At 39.8% G+C, this 20,802-nt stretch overlaps 2 long non-coding RNA genes across 3 annotated transcripts in view; both read right to left on the bottom strand.

Moving 5' to 3' along the window:
• Positions 1 to 3,254: 3,254 nt before the first annotated feature.
• LOC139435334 (uncharacterized) lies at positions 3,255 to 4,476 on the bottom strand. Its single transcript, XR_011644620.1, has 3 exons — positions 3,983 to 4,476; positions 3,756 to 3,854; positions 3,255 to 3,347 (listed from the first exon to the last, which is right to left on the bottom strand). It is a non-coding gene; the product is annotated as an uncharacterized lncRNA (long non-coding RNA).
• A 96-nt stretch (positions 4,477 to 4,572) lies between these two features.
• Positions 4,573 to 20,802, bottom strand: part of LOC139435333 (uncharacterized) — a 131,049-nt gene continuing 114,819 nt past the window's right edge. Inside the window, exons 2-4 of one of the 2 annotated variants that reach the window (XR_011644619.1) lie at positions 5,156 to 5,262; positions 4,711 to 4,766; positions 4,573 to 4,610 (exon numbers count right to left, since the gene is read on the bottom strand). This is a non-coding gene — a long non-coding RNA (uncharacterized lncRNA). Of the gene's footprint in view, positions 4,611 to 4,710; positions 4,767 to 5,155; positions 5,316 to 20,802 lie in introns of those variants that run through there. The other variant, XR_011644618.1, reaches the window with a different exon arrangement.

Here is a 20,802-nt window from a genome sequence, read left to right as displayed (position 1 = left end):
TCACAAAACGAAGACCACACCATTGGGAAGCTTAACGTCTGTTTAATAAAAATAACAGGGAGAGGCTTGCAAAGCTCTGGGAGTTGAGACTCAGGTGCGGGGTGAGGGTCTCATTGCAGGTCTTTAGGCTCCATTGAATCCCCCTGGGGTTCTTGTGCTGAAAGAGGGAGACAGGAGAAAGGGTTAGATACATCTAGCAACCAGAGGATGGGAAATTGCCGACCTATTTTAAAACGTACCTTGTGTTTTCACTCTCACTTAAGTCCCTCTCCCTTTGCCATCAATCCAACATCAGCTGAGCTGCAACATAATACAGACAGGTAATAATCAACAGAATCACAAAGACATAATATGACTCTGCTAAAAACACTCACCCATAAATTACGTTTTTGTTTACTGTTTGGAAGTCTCAAATATCCACTCTAAATCCATATCGATAGCGATGTATCACAAAAATAGCTCTCTTCCTTATTATTGTGTAACGTTAACTATATTATACTAGCTTGAACTCCAAAATGGATATCCTCATTTCACCACCTCCACCCACTACAATCACACGCCCCAACTCCCTCCACCCGGATAAAAGCACGTTAAGAAGCCCCTTTTCTCTAATTCCACAACGTTGGAGGAAATAACATTAGGAGAACGGATTAATAGGCTGTTCGTGGTTAACGTGTGTTGCTAACGTTATCCGGCATTCTAGCCTAATCTAATCTGTTATCTGCAGTGGCGACTGGTCATTAGGGGCAGGTGGGGCACAGCCCCACCTAGTGTCAGCAGAAAGTATTAAAATAATGATTACAACAAAATGCAAAAAATAAATTTAAAAATATATAAAATATATTTTAAGATCATGTTTAATCATCTGATTCGTCTGTACATTGCTGTTTTAGTATGTGTTCTTCTAATTAGTGTCTACAGTGTGCCGATTGAGCTGTTTAGAGCCATGTGGGACAAAACCTGATCCTGCCCCTCCCTCTGACTGTCTAAGTGAACGGTGACTGCAAAAACTACACTGCGCATGCTCAGAATATTTTCCTATTTAATGTGTGTGGCAAAAAATAATGACCATAGGGGCAAAGTGCTGCCATCCCCACCATACGTCATCTCACATAATTCAGAGCTGATTGGCTGTAAGTACGTGTGCTGCGAAAAGTGTGGTGTGTGAAGAGGAGGAGAGAGAGCTGCAGTGAGGCGTCCTAAAACCAGGAAGTAAGCTGCGCATGGCTTCCCTCGACAAAAAAGCAACGAGATTTCTCCATAGGATTTTAGAAAATAGCTCAAAATAAGATCTGTGGGAAACGTAGCTGTTAGATAAATGTACGTTTTGTTCAGCCGGATAATATCCACATGTCTACCCTACTTTTATCATTTTCGAATCAAAAATCTATTGATTAGATTAGATTTATGATAGACTTTTGAAACTACAAGAAGATAAGGAGGACTTTTACAAAAAAGTAATAGAGATTTTTGTCCAGAGGGATAGGCAAATGGACTTAATCTTCAAGTCAAGGTAAGACTGCAATTTTATTGAAAATGGGATCTTACTAAGAGAGAACAATTCAATATTTAAATGATAAAATTACATTTTGTTGGGTATCCTTCTGTTGAACTGTCTGTTTAAAAGTAATTGAAGCATCAGACAAAAAAAGCTTTTGAAAATAATATTATATTTTGATTTAATATATTTGTAAACCTGAAGAGTCAGTGCCAGTGCCTCACCAGCCATGAACCTCTCTGCAGAAGCTTATATATAGACATCTGAGTTTTTTGTGCCCCACCACTTTTGTACATATAGAAACGCCACTGGTTATCTGTAAACGTCAAATATACTGATTGAAGGGATAATCCACTAACATCCTTTAATACACATGTGTAGTTAATTTGATTCAGATGTTCTGATAATATCCGCAATATAAATCTTTAAACGTCTTCTTACCTTTAAAAGTCCATCACGAACGGTCGGGTCTATTATGCTGCAACCATAGACTGCTAGCCGCAGATCCTCTCAATAGTTTCCCGGAAGTGCTCCGCGATCCGTCATTGCTGTACAAAACTGGTCCATTGGAGTGAACGGAGATGTCGGAACTCTTCTCTGGGCGGGGTCGGACATCCAACCCCGCCTTTTATCCGACCCCGCCCCATTCCGCGTTCCGCAGCGAGGACCTTCTCAAAAAAACGGGGTTTGTCAAACAGAGCACATGGTGTAGGCCAGAGCTATTTAATAGAAGAGTTACGACACCGGAAGTCCAAAAACGGTTATCGTCACGTGGTTCATGTAGACGAGGGATCGTTCCCCGGAAGTTCATGGCGGGCAATGTGAATGCATTGATAACAGGAGATAGAACTACGATTTTTGGTAATTATTAGTGAATAAAGTTTTTGATTTGCAATATTTATACGACAAATCAATATGTGTATGTATTTACATCAATATGTTTTAAAAAATAAAATAGAATTTGCTAATATTAAGTGATAATATTAGGATTAGTGGGAACAACTAGTTTACATGGTACTAACAGTGCCTTGGTTAAAGAGCCTGTTGCTGTTTATTTATAGCTTTGAATTCTTTAAAACCAATATTATCTTCTTAAACTTGTATGGTAGTCAGGAGCATCACTTTCTAATGTTTATTGATACATTTAGAGGGAGGGGATCTAAAGTAATGCTTTAAAATTCAGATTGGATTCATTTCTACCATTTTCTTAAATTCATGGTAGTTTCAGTAATCCCCTGGTAATTGAGGACACAAGTTATCTAAATGACTAATGTCATCTTTATGGCTTTCAGAAAGGACAGGAGACCGACAGGTGACTATCAAAGGACTAGCAGCAGCAGCAGGACTAGCAGCAGCAGCAGCAGCATGATGATGATAAATGTGTTGTTTTAGGAACATCCATTGCAAATACATGGAGTTCAATAAACATTGAAGAGCATATCATGCAGTTTGTCGGTGCCTTTTCCTCCGTGTTGTCCTGGTTTGCTGTGCTGCCTCCTAGTCGCCACCATGGTTTGCTGTGCTGCCTGGGGATGCTCAAATCGCTCAGAGAAAGGAGTACGAATGTACGGCTTCCCCACTGACACAGAGCGGAGGAAAAAATGGCTGGCTCAAGTCAGCAGGAGCAATTTCACGACCAACAGCAACACAATATGTGATGTAATTATATACAAACACTGCATTTGCACTTTTTCACAAAACGAAAACCACACCATTGGGAAAGCTTAATGTTTTGTTTAATACAAAAAAACAGGGAAAGGCTTGAAAAACAGAGTTGAGACTCAGGGTGCAGGGTGAGGGTCTCAGTGCAGGTATTCAGGCTCCATTGAATCCCCCTCTGGTTCTTGTGCTGAAAGAGGGAGTAACAGACAGGAGAAAGGGTTATACACACACAGCACACCTATTGGATGGGAAATGGCCTTGGGGAGATAAGGTGTGGTCTTTGTTCCCAACTGAAGTTATGGAACTTTATTATTTGTGAGTTTAACAAAGTATGACAAATGGCATCAGTAACAGATGTGATATGAATTTCTATAAAGTTGTCTCACATTCTTGGTCATGTTTTATATACAGTATATAATGAGTATAACATGTCCAGTAAGTATAAAGTGTTTCCTAATACTGTGTATTCAACCACTATGGAATATGTATGTGGGCAGACAAAACTGAGTTGTTCTGTGTGTGAAGTAACCTCAAGTCACTCGTTTGTCAAGACAAAAAAGGGCAAGACTAGGCTGAGAGCAGAGGCTATACCCACCATCTCCGTGCATCGCCCTGTGGTCAAAAAGAGAAGGGTCCCTGCACCACGATTCACCCCGGGACCTGTATCTACAAAGCCCATCGCTCATGATCACAGCTATAGTGTGAAAGGTGACACAGGTATAATAAGTATGAACTCTTAGTAACAAAAGTAATATTTGTTATTTTTAAGTGGTATAATATTTAAAATGTTCGAAAATGTACAGTGCCATGTCTTCTACTTACATTAGTCTCAAAGATTGAGGGAAGAAGGGATGAGGAGACACAAATCATTAGAAGATTCATACGGCTGAGGCTGAGAATTGAGGCCAAACAAATCAGAAATGACAGAAAAAAAATCAAATTAAAAGATGGCCATTTTGGAAGCAAGAGCCAATCCAAAAAGGTGAAAAGGAACAACAGCAGCCAAGCTACCACATCCAGCAACCCCCAAACAGATCCACAGCTGCAATCATTTCCATTAGCCGTTGCAATGGAAATATTTGGACTAAACATTGCTCTTCCACCTGCCAGCACCCAGCTAACATCACTGCCCCTCCACCCGTAACATCACTGCCCTCCACCTGCCAGCACCCAGCCAGAGGAGCGCAAACAACAAAAACAAGCAAGGTGTCCCGTCATGTACCTGGAAGTTTGGGTTGGCAAAATGGAGTAAGAGAGGGACTTGAAAAACCTTGGTGGCTCTCTACTCATGTTACAGTTGTCTTGGTTACAGTTCTCAAGTTTTTTTTTTAAATATGAAATAAAAAAATTGAAGTGAAATCAACCTCTTCTCTGGAGAACACACCTTGATTTCTCTGTCTTGTGAGTTTGCAGTTTTGCTCCTCCACCTGTAACATCACTGCCCCTCCACCTGCCATACAGTAGGTTACTAACAAGATTACTTATATAATACAGTGATAGAATACATGTTTAGTTTGCTTACTTATATAACACAGTAGTATTAAACGTACCTTGTGTTTTCACTCTCACTTAAGTCCCTCTCCCTTTGCCATCAATCCAGAATCAGCTGCAACATTATACAGACAGGTAATAATCAACAGAATCACAAGGACACAATATGGCTCTGCTAAAAACACTCGCTCTTAAACGCACCAAAGTTATATTTATCTAATATTTAACTCCCTCCACCCCCGCATACAATCCCGTTTAGAAGCCCCTCTTCTCTAATTCAACATGTTGGACGAAATGACATTAAGAGAACGGAATTTACAATTGAAAGGCTGTTCAACGTGTGTTGCTAACTTGCTTCGGTATGCTAGCTTAATCTGTTATCTGTAAACGTTCCCTAATTCTACTAATTTAGGGATAATCCACTGACATCCTTTAATACACATGTTCATTAGAATCAGATGTACTGATAATATCCGCAATATAAATCTTTAAACTTCTTCTTACCTTTAAAAGTCCGTCAAGAACGGTCTATTATGCTGCAACTCCACAGCTCTGCCAGCCTTGGCGCTAACTTCCGGGGAACGATTGAGAGGCTCCACGATCCGCCATTGCTGTAAAAAAGTGGTCCATTGGAGTGAACGGAGATGTCGTAACTCTTCTATTAAATGGCTCTGGTGTAGGCCAAACGATAGCTGGGGATTCTGGGTAGTGTAGTGTCTTCTGCCATCCTTTACTCAGAAAACATATTTGTTTCTCCGAATCGAAGGGGAAAAATACAAAAGCATTGTACACAATTTAAACCGATCAATGTTGTGTAATTAACAAGGATAATCTGGTGTTTTTTAGTCGATGAGTAGTGCAGATATCACTGTAAAATCAGTACTTACTTCCGGGTGTAAAATTCTCCGTTATCCAATGGGAATGGATGCTCACATTGCCTTTAAGGGCAGCCGGCATAAACGAATGCCGTGCTTCCATGAGCGTCAAATCCCGACGCAGATGGGAATACATTGCAATCAGTTGAAAGCTATTTGCGTCCCTTTATGACGCTGAAGGAGCCTAGGAGCGTCACAATTGGACGCCACGGACACTGACCAAACGTCGCTATTGGACGCTTAGGGAGTGAGAGTGTGTTGGATTGATAGGTGTGTGCAGGGCCGTTTCTAGCTTGTTGGGGGCCCTATGCAAGATGCTGTTTGGGGGCCCTAGTTGACAGTTTTTTAACTACAATGGGGGGGGATTCCGAAGCCTTTAAGACAGGTTTCTCAGACTCCAGGCCCGCGAGACAGTTTCTCATGGCCCCGTTGTTGATATCATGTAATAGTGTTAATCTGGTCCGCGCGTTTACGTTTGCGCTTTCAAATTGTAATTACATTTTTGGATTGATCCCGCTGCTGGCAGGGAACTGCTGCGCGCAGTTCCCTCGCCCCTCCCCCCTCCGAGGGAACTCCACCACGTCAATCAAATGTGTGCAGCGAGTGATCCAAAAGTGACAAAGTGGAAGGAAAATATATCACCCAGTCATGTCTACATCAAAACTTTCAGGGAAAAGAAAAGTCGATGATGACCACAGAAGATTTCAGGAGAAGTGGCAGACTGAATATTTTTTTGTCGAGTACAGGGGAAATGCAACGTGCCTTATATGCACAGAGAAAATCGCTGTATACAAGGAGTATAACGTCAAACGTCACTACTCAACTAAACATGCAGAGTATGGATGAGTGTGGTGAGCAACCTGATCTCACCAGAATGCGTGACTCCACCACGACTCCTTAACACCACAATGCGTGGTGGAGTGACGCACTTTGTTACATTTGCGTGTCGGCACCACGCAAACAACCCCAATGTAAAGTGAATGAGGCTCCTTTGTCGTGGTGCACACACGCATTTCTACAACGTGCATTGTGTGTAATGCAACTGTTATTTTTATTAAATTAGTTAGTTTTTAAGGAAGGCCAGAGCTTCAGCTGTGTCAAATAGATTGTTCCCTTCAGTTAACGTTATTTAAAAGATAATGATCATGTCCCCTGTATTGTATTACGAGCGTCCATTCCCATTGGATAACGGAGAATTTTACACCCGGAAGTAAGTAGCCTATTCTCCTTACTGTCGATTGATTTTACAGTGATATCTGCACTACTCATCGACTAAAAAACACCAAATTGTCCTTGTTAATTACACAACATTGATTGGTTTGAATTGTGTACAATGCTTTTGTATTTTCCCCCTTCGATTCGGAGAAACAAATATATTTTCTGAGTTTTTGGACGGCAGAAGACACTACACTACCCAGAATCCTCAGCTATCGTTTGGGACTACACCATGTGCTTAGCTTGACAAACCCCGTGATCAGTCCTCAACCTCTGTGATTGGATGCGCACGTTTACACAGAGCATCCAAAAGGACTTTGAAATGGAATGAAACCCATCTACGGCACACTATTCAAAACAGGAATCGAACGTGTCCTACCCCCCTCCCCCCCTTAGGTCACAGGCTCCTCCAACAGTGCTACGCAATAAAACAGATGCACAGAAAAAATAGTGAAATAGTGCAATAAGAGTCTATATACAAGTGATTGGAATATGATATATTAGATAAATAATTTCTAAGTAGCAGCCAGATGAATGTTATTTCTAAGTTCAGGTGTTTAATAGTCTTCTGGCCTGTGGGATGAAGCTGTCTCTGTGTCTGGTGGTTTTAGTCCGAATGCTGTGGTACCGCCTGCCAGACTGCAGCAGACAGAACCGTTTGTGGCTGGGGTGTTGGTGGTCTTTTATAATCCTGAGGGCTTTCTTTAAGGTTAACCTGGTATTTTTAATCCACTACATTTATTTTAGTTACTTTACAGATTTGGATTAATGATGTGAAATATAAACAACCCTTAAATCAGACTTTAGTTACACCTGAATGAAATTCAGTGAAGGTGATTGTCAAGTGCCAACAATCAGGCGAGATATTTGATAGTTGGTTGCTTGAGAAGACTAAATATTTATCTGCAGATCCGTTTAAAGCATATTCATTACTCGTTATTCTCTAATAGTTCATTAAAGACTGTATATAATTGCTATTTTGCACATCCCTTTCAAGATTTCAAGATTTTCTAAGGTTTATTGACATATCATATACACAACAGTGTAGTTATGCAATGAATGAACAACTTGGGTCACAGGTTCATCAACAGTGCATTACAAGACATCTATCAATGTGTGTATACTTCCACCATTACACTGTCGTATTCTGCACATTTCTTTAAATAAAGCCTTATTAGTTAGCACATCCTCCTATCAGGCACTAAACTGTTTTACTCTAGATATCATTTGAGTATCTTCTTGATATTTTCTATTCTATATTTATATAATTGACCTTCTACTTTCCCACTATTTTGTATGTACTCTTAATATTTGAATGTTTTCATAAAATATAACACATTCAAAAGTGCGTTACAAAACTGAAAGACATTAAGAAAAAGGCATTTTAAACAGTCATTAAAAAGCAACACAATCTTCCTGCATTGCAATTACTCTAAACGTGTAATAACGTGCTTTAACCAGTAGGTGGTTTGGGTTAAAAGCATAGGTTAAAAGGCTGTCAAGTTTACAGTGTTAACAAAATAAAATATACTGCTGTTTCCGGTTTAGTTTACGACGAATATTATTTTGTTATTGTTTTGATATTTGTAACACAAAAGCGATGGAAAAACCCATAGCAACCAAAAAAAGATGGTCTTAACATGACCCAGTCGTCTAGTAGTTAATAAAAAACAATAATATCAAAACAAAATATTACTACTAACTTTATTGTGAAATTAAAACAGAACGGTAAAAGAATAGTTTCCGGTGTATTCTGATGCCCGATCTCTGTAGATAAATAAAGAACTAAGACAGATGTGTAATATTTAATGCAGCCAAACCATTTATTACAATGCATTCATGTGATGACTATCAAAGAGTAAAGCAAGCACTGCTGAATAAAGTATGATTTTCTCTTTTACGAAACGTTTTTTTTCATATGGAATACGGTTGGAGGTCAACCAATCAAAGAACTTGAGGACTGATCACGGGGTTCATGGTGTAGTCCCAAACGATAGCTGAGGATTCTGGGTAGTGTAGTGTCTTCTGCCGTCCAAAAACTCCGAAAAAATATTTGTTTCTCCGAATCGAAGGGGGAAAATACAAAAGCATTGCACACAATTCAAACCAATCAATGTTGTGTAATTAACAAGGACAATTTGGTGTTTTTTAGTCGATGAGTAGTGCAGATATCACTGTAAAATCAATCGACAGTAAGGAGAATAGGCTACTTACTTCCGGGTGTAAAATTCTCCGTTATCCAATGGGAATGGACGCTCGTAATACAAGACATGATCATTATCTTTTAAATAACGTTAACTAAAGGGAACAATCTATTTGACACAGCTGAAGCTCTGGCCTTCCTTAAAAACAAACTAATTTAATAAAATTAACAGTTGCATTACACACAATGCACGTTGTAGAAATGCGTGTGTGCACCACGACAAAGGAGCCTCATTCACTTTACATTGGGGTTGTTTGCGTGGTGCCGACATGCAAATGTAACAAAGTTCGTGACTCCACCACGCATTGTGGTGTTAAGGAGTCGTGGTGGAGTCACGCATTCTGGTGAGATCAGGTTGGTGGTGAGTGAGATGATTGCTAAGGCGGGAAAGCCGTTTACGGAAGGCGAGTTTATAAAAAAGTGCATGTTGCAGGCTGCAAGTATAGTCTGTCCGGAAAAGAAGGGTCAGTTTAACAACATTAGCCTGTCAGCTAACACAGTGGCAGAGCGCATTTCTGACTTATCAAGTGACATATATGATCAGCTGTGCGACAAAGCCAAACTTTTCTGTGCATACTCTGTGGCTCTTGATGAGAGCACGGACATCACTGACACCGCTCAGCCAACCCTGTCTCCTAAAAATTACGTTCCCACAGAACTAAACTGCATTCTCAATTACGTTTAGCAAGAAACATATTTACTCCCACGTTACGTTCGTTATGAACGTATCTCAAATACGTTTATTTTCTACATATCTTCTAGAAGCATATTTTCTCCCACGTTACGTTTGTTATGAACGTATCTTAAATACGTTTATTTTCTACATATCTTTGCCATTTATTGTCTTGCTTATAATAATGATAATAGTCATTTATAAATATCATTTTAGAGCACACATTTGAAATCAGTAGGCGAGGCTGTAATTTCGCCAGCTGTTACTCTCATGAGCGAGGCAGAAAATAATATTTTAAAATGCCGAAAAGCAGCTGTGTTTTTTATTGCACCTCAAACATTAAAACAAATCCAGAGTTACGTGTTTCTGTACTTCCTCTAAGAAGAAAGGACAGTAACAGAAGATCTCTGTGGCTTCAGGCTTGATCGCCGTTCAAATGACAGCGTTGGTTTCCCCAAAACTGAGCGGGGCTGTAAAGTGACGTCGATTTTACTCTCATCTATTATTCAAAATCATTCTATTTATTCCAACGTAAATTACATGCCAGTGTTTTATGTTTTTATTTTAAATCGTATAATGTCGGACTTTTTTTCCCATCTGTGAGGAAAAGAAATGGGGCTTAGAGCCTCAAAATACTGAAATCTGTATTTTTGAAAATCTTTTTTTCCTTATTTACCCAACAATAACACACAATTATCCTTGTTTTTATTTATTCGTTTAATTCTATCATCTTGGGCTTTTTAGATTACCCAAGATCCTCAGCTTGATGCTCGTTGATTGGATGTTTAGGCGCAAGAAAAAAAAGAAATAATACTTTATTCAGAGTGTTCTTGCTTTTCTCTTTGGAAGTCATCACATAACGGCATTGTAATACACAGTTCGGCTGCATTAAATATTACACATCTGCTGTAGTTCTTTATTTATAGAGCCCTGATGAGAAGACTTCTGGAAAAACAGGAGAACTGCCGCCAAAACTGAATATGTGACGTGGATCATAAATATATCAACAATTAAACAACACCTTGCATTTCTTTTCACAAAATACGTCTCCTTGCGGTATCAACACTAATTCGGCTGTCTTTTATATTTGATCCAATTGGTGGATAGGTTACATTTACACCATAACGGTGCACAACTGATAGAAAAGGACTGATTTTCTTTGAATATAAGAATGTAAATACTGAGTTGAGAGAATAGTCAGGGAATTTGGGTGATGGGAGACACATCTATGGAATCACAATTTCAATAGCTTACCATTAAATGACGGATATGCCTTTCTGTCTGTGATGTTTTACAAATCAGATATTAATGTGTAGAAGTAAAGCATGAGAAATAGTATAGCAATATCCTGTAAAATTATGTAAAAACATGAATACAACTACACATCTTCAGATGTTATACATACATAAGTGTCCTAATACACAGTTATTATCAGTATGCTGTGTGTACCTTGTGTGCACCGCCTAGTGGTTAAAGCACGTTATTGAATTATTTTTTGTTGAATAATGTTATTTGATGAAAAAAAAATTAAGAGTACATACTTTCATAGGGGGAAAGTAGAAGGTCTGTGATAGAAATATAGAATATAAAAAATCAAGAAGATACTGTAAGTGATCTCTACAATAAAACAGTTTAGTGCACGATGTACAAAGATATTAATAGGAGGATGTGCAAAACAGACAAACTAATTAACCTCTATTTAAACATTAAATAATACTTTAGGTTAAGGTCTTCTTTCAAATAAGAAAAAAGCTTTGGGGGTATCTATCTACAGATAAATATTAAGCCTGAGAAAGTACTTAACGTCTAATGTATTGCTTTCCTGCAATGTTAACTATGTTGAAGCACTTATTTTAACTGATATTATACACATTAATTATACTCTTATGTATGTAGTAGATAGTATAAGAAATGTGCAGAATTTGACAGTTTAATGGTGGAGGTACACACATATTGATAGATGTCTTGTAATTAACTATTAGTAGAGAATAACGAGTAATTAATATACTTTATAGAGATCTGCAGATAAATGTTTAGTCTTCTCAAGCACCAACTATCAAATATCTCGCCTGATTGTTGGCACTTGACAATCACCTTTCCCTGAATTTTACTCAGGTGTAACTAAAGTCTGCTTTAAAGGTTGTTTATATTTCACATCATTAATCAGAATCTGCAGAGTTACTAAAGTAAATGTAGTGGAGTAAAAATACCAGGTTAACCTCTGAATTGTAGTGGAGTAGAATATATATTAATGCTGCCCATTATGGATACAAGCGATTTTCACCCATGTAGTAATTACATGTTTTAAATGTGTACACACCAATGTGTTTCCTATCGCCTAAACCTCCAGGGCTGTACACAGTTTAATACTGTCAACTTCTAATTTTTGGAAAAACGAAAACGTCTTTTAAAACTACAATTCCCAGTAGAGACGTGCCATAGAGAACATGTTGCGAAACCCAATAGCCAGCATGTGTAGTTCTCGGGGGGCGTTCGAGTCCAGTTTTGAATAGTCTGCCGTGGTTTCGTTCTATTTCAAAGAGCTTGACGCTCGGCGTAACCTTGGCGCACTGCCACTCCAACATCCAATCACAGAGCTTGAAGATTAATCACGGGGTTTGTCAACGGGACTGTAGTCCCAAACGATAGCTGGGGATTATGGGTAGTGTAGTGTCTTCGGCCATCCTAAACTGAAATTTTTTTCGGATATCATATCGCATTAACAACACCACATCTGGCGTCACAGAGATCTTCTGTTACTGTCCTTTCTTCTTAGAGGAAGTACAGAAACACGTAACTGGATTTGTTTTAATGTTTGAGGTGCAATAAACGACAGAGCAGCTTTTTGGCATGTTAAAACTATTATTTTCTGCCTCGCTCATGAGAGTAACAGCGGCCAAAATTACAGCCTCGCCTACTGATTTCAAATGTGCTCTAAAATGATATTTATAAATGACTATTATCATTATTATAAGCAAGACAATAAATAGCAAAGATATGTAGAAAATAAACGTATTTAAGATACGTTCATAACAAACGTAACGTGGGAGAAAATATGTTTCTAGAAGATATGTAGAAAATAAACGTATTTGAGATACGTTCATAACGAACGTAACGTGGGAGAAAATACGTTTCTTGCTAAACGTAATTGAGAATGCAGTTTAGTTCTGTGGGAACGTAATTTTTAGGAGACAGGGTTGGCTCAGCTCGCAATGTATGTCCGTGGTGTTGATGACAAGTTTGAAGTGACAGAGGAGTTGCTTACAGTGAAACCAATGAATGGCCAGACCACCGCTCAGGAGATATTCCAGCAACTGTGTGATGCCATTGCGGATATTGGTCTGCCATGGAAGAGGTTTGTTGGAATTACGACCGACGGAGCGCCATCAATGACAGGGAGGAAAAATGGGCTGGTGGCACTTGTTCAAAGAAAACTGGAGGAGGAGGGTGTGGAGGAGGCTATTGCTCTGCACTGCATTATCCATCAGCAGGCCCTTTGCAGCAAATGCTTGAAGTTTGACAATGTGATGTCTGTTGTTGTGAAATGCATCAACCATATCAGATCCAGGGGCTTAAAGCACCGCCAGTTCCGTGCTTTTTTGGAGGAAATTGAGTCAGAATATGAGGATGTGCTCTACTTCACAGAGGTGCGTTGGCTCAGCAGGGGACACGTCCTGAAGAGGTTTTTTGAGTTGAGAACAGAACTGAAAGTATTCATGCTGGAGAAGGGTGGGATGGCTGTTCCCGAGCTGAGTGATCCCAAATGGCTCATGGACTTAGCTTTTGTTGTTGACATCACGCAGGAGCTGAATGCACTGAATAAGAAGTTGCAGGGCCAGGGTCAGCTTGGCAGTGCAGCATATGACAATGTCAAAGCATTCTCTACAAAACTGGTGTTATGGAAAGCCCAGCTCCCTCAGAAAAACCTCTGCCATTTCCCAGCATGCAAGGCTCTCATGGACAGGGGCACAGCATTCAGTGGTGAGAAGTATGTTGATGCCATTGTGAAGCTACAGGAGGAATTTGATCAGCGGTTTGCAGACTTCAAGACACACAGAGCCACTTTCCAAATGTTTGCAGACCCCTTCTCCTTTGATGTGGAAAATGCCCCTGGTGTGCTTCAAATGGAGCTCATTGACCTGCAGTGCAATTCTGAGCTCAAAGCCAAGTTCAGGGAAGTGAATGGGAAAGCAGACAAGCTTGGACAGTTCATGAGAGAATTGCCCCCCTCCTTCCCTGAGCTTTCCAGGATGTTCAAGCGGACCATGTGCCTTTTTGGGAGCACATATATATGTGTGAACAGCTCTTCTCCACCATGAACTTCAATAAGTCAAAGTACAGGTCCAGACTTACTGATGAACATCTTCAAGCCATACTAAGGGTTTCAACTGCTTCCTCCCTCAAACCAAATGTGGCTCAGCTGTGTGAGAGGAAGCGCTGCCAGGTCTCTACCAGCAAGGAGTAGGCAAGAGCAACTGTAAATAGTTATGTTGTGAAGAACCGTTCATGTTAAGAAGATGTTGAAGAACTGTTAATGTTGTATTTTTTAATACATTTTTTGTGGAATACTTGAAGCGGCCCAGACGTGCCCAGACTCTACGTCCAGCGGCACCCAGGTAAATGGAGTCTGAGACCCCTGCTTTAAGATGATCTGTAGAGATTCATCAATCTGTTACACTTTAATAGGAAAACAGGCTAATTTCACAAAAACCAAGCAATTGAAAATGACAAAATGATATTAAAAAAGGTAAACAATAAGGCTCCTCTATGTCAATAAATGCAAGAGATGCAGCATTTTCTCAGCTGTCAGCCCAACCATGATTTGGACTTTATTACACCAAAAACCCAAGCCACAACTTTGCTATCATTGCAGTTTAGTCGTGTTTATATCCTACATTGGATTTGTAAGCATACAGTATAATGCTTCACCGAACACTCACAGGAGGGGGCTTGGCTGTCTACAAATAAAGATAGCTCATTTTAATTCTCCCCAAATATATTGAGGCTGAACCTGAACTTTGAATTCTCTGCTCCCATCATAATCTTGGCGATCTTGTTAAAATTGTGAATGCAGAATTAAAAATACTATGTAACTGGTTTGCAGTTAATAAATTATGCCTTAATGTGGCCAAAACAAATTACATGTTATTCAATTTCATTTAATTTCAAACCTTTATTTATTCAGATTGGTCCCATTGAGATCATAGATCTCTTTTTCAAGGGAGACCTGCAGCATATAGATTCCACATTAAACATAAAACAATAAAGGACATTATACATTATATTTACAAGTGCCCATTGTATCAGCAAGCATTTCATTTTGCCTAGCTTTAAAAACATGCAGAGGAATGAGATTGCTCAGTTTCAATTCTTGCTGAAGATTGATCCAAGCAAGTGGAGCTGCGCACATAAAAGCTGTCTTACCGAAGACAGTCCTTGCTCTTGGCACATCTAACAAGACTACATCATGTGACCTCAGACAATAGCTGCTTGCAACTCTGTGTGAGATCAGAGAGCAGATATAATACGGGAGTTTACCCAACAAAGTTTTATAGATAAACGTGTACCAATGACTGAGCCTCCGTACAGAGAGTGATGGTAAACCTGCCTTGGTATACAGTGTACAGTGATGTGTAAGCGCTTTACAACTTGTGACAAATCTCAGAGCACTGTGATACGCAGCATCCAATTTGCTCAGGTAATTGGCAGGTGCATTCATATACAACAAATCACCATAGTCCAGCACAGGTAAAAAGGTCACAGTGACTAGCCTTTTCCTGGCCTCAAGCGAGAAACAGGACTTGTTTCTGAAAAAGAAACCTAGCCTAACCCTCAGTTTTTTAAGCAGGTTATTGACATGAAGTTTAAAAGAGAGACAATCATCAAGCCAGATACCAAGGTATTTGTAACAGGCAACAACTTCAAGTTTTGTTCCTTGCGTAGTTACAATATCTAAAACAGGCTCTGGTGTCTTTTTAGCTTTTGAAAAGAGCATTAGCTTGGTTTTATCCACATTTAAAAGAAGCTTTAATTCAGAGAGCTGAGTCTGAATAGTGTTAAAAACAGCCTGTAATTTAACACCAGCCTCCTGAATGGAGGGACCTGCACAGTACATCACAGTATCATCCGCATAAAAATGTAAAGTAGCTTCATCCACATTATCACCTAAACTGTTAATATATATGGAGAATAAAAGTGGTCCTAAAACAGAACCTTGTGGTACACCATTAGAAATGTTTAACCATTCAGAAGATAGTCCATCAAAATGAACACATTGGGACCTTTCAGAGAGGTAGTTCACAAACCACCCCACTGCAAGGCTGGATAGGCCAATACTGAGTAGCCTCTGCTTTAAAATGCGATGATCAACGGTGTCAAACGCTTTGGAAAGGTCAATAAACAGAGCTGCACAACTCTGCTTATTATCTAAAATAGTAGTAATGTCATTTACCACTTTCATCGTGGCAGTGATGGTGCTGTGTTTCTTTCTGAATCCTGACTGATGTTTAGACAGGATATCATTTATACATAAAAACTCCTTTACTTGTTCACTCACTAGGCGTTCAAGAACCTTAGCCAGAACTGACAACTTAGAGATTGGCCTATAGTTATTTAAAATAGTTGCCTCCCCTCCTTTCAGTAAAGGGAAGACATAAGCAGACTTCCATACTTTTGGAATTGTATTTGTGCTGAGGGAGAGGTTAAAAAGAGAAGTAAAAGGTGGAGCAATAAAATCTGCAGCTATCTTTAAAAAGAAAGGTTCTACGTTGTCCGGGCCAGCCGGTTTCCTAGGATCTAACTTGGATAATGCTTCATGAACAATACCAACAGTTAAAGGAGTAAAACTGAAAGGGTTTTCCAGACCACATTGTTCAGAGTCAAGAATTGGAGCGTTCACAGGAGCCACACAGCCAAACAGAGAGCCACAAGACACAAAATGCTCATTAAAGCAATTTAGCATAGTAGCCCTGTCTGATATAATGCCAGATGCTGTGGTAAGGCACGGAGGTAGCTCATTTGGGATATCACCAGTGGAAATCAATTTTATGGCTTTCCAAAATTTCCTAGGGTTATTCAGGTTTTCTGTGGTAACCGACAAATAGTACTTTGATTTAGCACTTTTTATTTGAGATGTGAAGCTATTTCTTAGCTGCCTAAAACGTAGCCATTCTACCTCTGAGCCTGATTTCCTAGCCTTAGCCCAAGCATTATTTCTCTCATGAAGGAGACTGGACAGCTCAGCAGAAAACCAGGGATTGTTTCGTCCCTTCACTCTAAATTTACGCAGAGGTGCATGTCTATCTATAATTTTCATAAAACCAAGATAAAAATAAGACCATGCAGTTTCTACATCAGCACACAAATTGATGTTACCCCAATCAAAATCAAACAGATCATGCACAAAACCCTGCTCCACAAAGTGTTTTTTGTCTCTCTTTGTGATGACACGCGGTTTAACCTTTTGGACCTTAGTGTCCCTAATTGTGGCTACAACACAGTGGTCACTCACATCATTAGCAAATACTCCCACAGATGAGTATTTATGTGGAACATTTGTTAAAATTAGATCAATTAAGGAGGATTTATTTGGGGACTTAATATTTGGGCAAGTAGGACTGTCTATAATCTGGGTAAAATTCAATGAGGTACACAGGTTTTTAAAATCCTCTGACACAGAAGTTAACCAGTCCCAATTAAAATCACCAAGCAGCACTATTTCCTTGTAGGAAAGTTGCGATAACAGTTTTGCCAAAGACGATAAAGAGTCCTTGACAGCCGAAGGGGCCCTGTAGCAGCCCACCACCATGACCTGTTGACCCTTTGTTACCTCAATATTCACAGCTAAAAATTCTAGCTGTTTACTAACAGATTTGGAAACCATATTAGTTACACAAAACTTATTTTTCACATAAATGGCAACGCCGCCACCTTTTTTAGGCCGGTCAGTACGATATACACTGTAACCATTTATGTAAATGTCAGAGGCCAAAATGGATTTATCTAGCCACGTTTCTGATAAGACAATGACATCAGCATCAGTCGAACTCGCCCAAATACGGACAAAATCTAATTTAGGTAACAGACTACGCACATTTAAATGAATTAAACCTAGCCCAGATCTAGATATAAGATCAGCAGGAGTAGCTATTTGACTAATACTGCTCGGTGGACCTGGATTTGGCTGTACATTTCCTGATAGTAACAACAATAAAAATACCAAGCACCTTTTCCTCTTAATCAACACACATACATTGTCAGCTGTTCTAGAGTCACCAGTAAACTTCGCGAAAGTGAGATTAGAGTTTAAAAAACAATTCTGAAGGACCATCGTGGCAGGCATGTGAGAAAGACAAACATTTTCCGAAATGAATGTCCGCGACAGTGCAACCAGCAATTGTTTGTACAACACCTCCGAAACTGTACAGGGGATGTCCACTGCGGGCGGCAGAACATACCCGAATCCAGTAGATTGTTCAGGACGACACCCGCCATTCTCCCAGTCCAGCACAACAGTATCCACGCTGTTCCCGGAGCAAGGTGGAACCAGGCCTCAGCTATAGCAGCACAGCAGAGCAGAGCAGGTGGAACCAGGCCTCAGCGGGCGGCAGCACAGCAGCACAGCAGAGTAGAGAAGGTAATCCCACCGCGTTACACCGGCTTTTTAATCCACTTTATATCTCCGCCGGTAGCACAGGCGCGGAGAGGAGCAGCGATACGCGGTGTGAGGAGCGGCGAGAGGAGCGGCAAGAGGAGCGGCAAGAGGAGCGGCGATACGCGGTGTGAGGAGCGGCGAGAAGAGCGGCGAGAGGAGAGCCGGGACCACACTTCCAACTCTTTATCTCTGCAAGAGTTGCTCCCTCTCGTGCTAAATCCACTCGGCGGGCAAAAGTAGGATCCCAGAAGTGATTCGCCCAGTGTGGAGTGGCTCCTGAAACCCTTCCCGACGAGCCTTTAGTGGAACTCGGGTCCGCTGTGGTGGATGAGGTTGAACGTGGCTCACATCCGGAACTCAGCAAAGGTGGATCACGTCTCAGCGCTGACGGCGTGTAACCTGTTCCTCAGGTGAGCAGCAGCGAAGTCTGAGAGTAGAAATGACTGCATTATATGGATTTGCAATACAGAGATAGAAAAAGTTGGTGCATGTACATTTTTAGGACTGCTTGTTGACGAAAAACTCAATTGGAAGCATTATATAAATTATGTACAGAGTAAACTGTCAAAAACAATAGGTATTTTGTATCATACTAAGAACATTCTTGAAGAGAAGATACTCTTTATAACAGTCTATTTCTCCCTTACCTTTACTACTGCTCCGAAATATGGGGAGACACGTACTCAACAAATCTACAAAAAATAATAACATCCCAAAAAAAGGGATTACGAATAGTCTGTGGTGTTGGTAAATATGAACACACAACTCCCATATTTAAAAAAAACTCAATCTATTAAAATGTGTTGAGATAGTACAGCTTAAAACAGTACTGATTATGCACAACATTTTCCATAACAAAATGCCTAATAACATTCAAAAGCAGTTCCAAACCACATAAGTGTTAAACACTTGAAAAATATTCCTCTAAGGTGCATTTAGAACAGATCAAAAATGTGCGATTAATTTGCGATTAACTATGGACAATCATGCGATTAAATATTTTAATCGACTGACAGCCCTAATATATATATATATATATGCATTTATTGTTTTCCTGACCTAACTTTTATTTAATCTTTTCTCCTGTTTTCTTTATACTCCTTCATTTCTATACATTTGTGATGCAATAATGCCGCTGTATTAGGATGATGCACGGGAGGGCTACTTTCCACAAGCTATGCTTCAGCCCTCCCACTTCTACTAATTTTGTTCATCTTTGTGTGTATGAATTAAACTTTTTTTGTTTTTCGGATGAATAAAAAAAAGCTTAGGGGCCTATGGGGGGCCCTATGCCCCCGCATAGTCCGCATATAGGAAGAAACAGCCCTGGGTGTGTGGGCTATCTTTCATTTTGACACACAGAAAAATATATCCACCTTCTTTCATTTATCTTTCCATTCCCACAACAATATACATAAATAAATGGCATATTTTGGACATAGTTCGAATGGTGATTAATCATGATTAATTCATTTTTAAGCTGTGATTAATCTTGTTACAGTGTGTGAAGCAGGTAGGACCCAAATGCAGATTAACGTAAAAATAATTCCTTTATTCCAAGGCTATACTGACAAATACAGAACAGAACACTCACCGAGGACAAGCCAATACACAAGACAACCCGACAAAGAGAGACAGAAAACCCAGAACTTAAATACACCCAGGACTAATCACATAAACATGAGACAGGTGAGGAGGGAGGAGAAAACACATAGGTACCAGGTGAACACAATTGGGTAATCAGAGAGGGAAACCGACAGAAAGCAAACAGGCAGGAAACGGGGGTGAACACTTTACAAAATAAAACAGGAAACCCAAAGATAGAAAAGGACAAGAAAAATACCAACACAGACAAATCCTAACAAATCTGATTAAACATTTTAATCGTTTGACAGCCCTAGTTTTTATATAAAAAGAGAGGGAATCTTTTTTCCTGAATCTCTTTACACAGAGGGGACACATGTTTATGTATAAAAGACATGAAAAAGTGAATTTTGAATAATGGGTGACCTTTAAAGTGCAAAATTGGATGCTGTTTTTGTTTTCCGGTTTAAATCAGAGGCATAGTTGTGTGTCCAGCATCAATTGGACAGGGGCACAGAGGGAGTAGCCTGCTATTTTATATAACTTCACGGCAACCCTAAATTATCGACAGATGTTGCAGTGACGTTCCGCTGCAGGGTAAAGAGAGGAGGACATTAAAAATAAGTAACCTACGTCTTCAGATGTTAATTTGCACAGTGACAAAGACACTTAACCTCAAGCCAGCATGAGGTCAACCCACAATGAGAAAAACACATTACGCAGCAGGATCACTGGGGCACATGAGAGGCCACTGCTCATCTCTGTCTCTCAGTCATATTTACAACCCGCAATTTATGTATTTAGTTGTTTGGTTACTTTGTGTTTTCACTTTTGGAGTTTCCCAAATGTCTGTTGTTTGGCTTTTTCGAGAAGAAGGCATGTCCTGGCATGATTTTTGCGTCAGACTCTAGTATTGAGAAAACAGCATGTCATGACTAACTATATACA

Source organism: Pseudochaenichthys georgianus, chromosome 16, assembly GCF_902827115.2.
Source record: "Pseudochaenichthys georgianus chromosome 16, fPseGeo1.2, whole genome shotgun sequence".
NCBI lineage: Eukaryota > Metazoa > Chordata > Actinopteri > Perciformes > Channichthyidae > Pseudochaenichthys > Pseudochaenichthys georgianus.
This window is presented reverse-complemented; position numbering and strand designations above follow the sequence as displayed.